Here is a 1,181-nt window from a genome sequence, read left to right as displayed (position 1 = left end):
GCCAATCATAAGTTCCATTGCTTTGAGCCATATCCCTGGACCCCATATGAGGAAATTTTCAAGAAATAAACACAAAGACTTCAAGTGAACTTTTTTGGAGGGAGAAATTGATTCTATAGAAACCAGATAGACTTAGTGGTAATTTGTGTATTAATAAGTTTGGGGATTTATAAGCAAATTTCTTTTTTTTTAATTTTTTTATTATTAGTGAAACACCATGAGGTACAGTTGTAGATTTACAAAAAAATATGGAACGCTTCACGAATTTGCGTGTCATCCTTGCGCAGGGGCCATGCTAATCTTCTCTGTATCGTTCCAATTTTAGTATATGTGCTGCCGAAGGGAGCACTATAAGCAAATTTCATGGCTTCATCTCTTCTAACAGCTGCATAGTAGTCCACTGTGTAGATGTACCAAAGTTTCTTTAACCAGTCATCTGTTCTAGGGCACTTGGGTTGTTTCCAGATTTTGGCTATTGTGAATAGTGCTGCAACGAACATATAGGATAGATGTCATTTCTACTGTGCTTTTTTGCATCCTCGGGATATATTCCCAAAAGTGGTATTGCGGGGTCATATGGAAGTTCAATCTCTAGTTTTTGAAGGACTGTCCATATTGTTTTTTAAACAGGCTGGACTAGTGGGCATTCCAACCAACAGTGAAAGAGCATCCTTTTCCCCCCACGTCCATGCCATCACTGGTTGCTTTTGTTCTTTTGAATATGTGCCAGTCTCTGTGGTGTGAGATGATATCTCATGGTTGTTTTGATTTGCATCTCCCTGGATAGACATGGAGAATATCATGCTAAGTGAAATGAGTCAGAAAGAGAGGGACAGGCATAGAAGGATTGCACTCACTCGTGGAGTATAAAACAACATAACAAGACGCTGACACCTAAGGATAGTAGATACACAGGATAGGAGGATTGCTCCATAGCTGGAAGCCTGCCTCATGAGCAAAGCGGAGAAGGCAACTGGAATAGAGAAGAGATTACTAAGAAAATAATGGCTTGAGGAACTGGTCGGGAGGGGAGATGTGTGCTGAAAGTAGATAAAGGACCAAACATGATAACCTCTCAGTGCCTGTATTGCAAACCATAATGCCCAAAAGTAGAGAGAGATTATGGGGAATATTGTCTGCCATGGAAGTAGGGGGAGGGTGGGAAGGGGAGGGGGTATACC

At 41.1% G+C, this 1,181-nt stretch overlaps 1 non-coding gene across 1 annotated transcript; it reads right to left on the bottom strand.

Annotated features, from left to right (window-relative positions):
- Positions 1–242: 242 nt before the first annotated feature.
- LOC130015835 (U6 spliceosomal RNA) lies at positions 243–349 on the bottom strand. The gene has a single exon (XR_008791156.1). It is a non-coding gene; the product is annotated as a U6 spliceosomal RNA (small nuclear RNA).
- Positions 350–1,181: the final 832 nt, after the last annotated feature.

Source organism: Sorex fumeus, unplaced genomic scaffold (assembly GCF_029834395.1).
Source record: "Sorex fumeus unplaced genomic scaffold, SorFum_2.1 ptg000131l, whole genome shotgun sequence".
Lineage (NCBI taxonomy): Eukaryota > Metazoa > Chordata > Mammalia > Eulipotyphla > Soricidae > Sorex > Sorex fumeus.
Note: the sequence above shows the minus strand (reverse complement) of the source record. Positions and strands in the feature narration are given on the sequence as shown.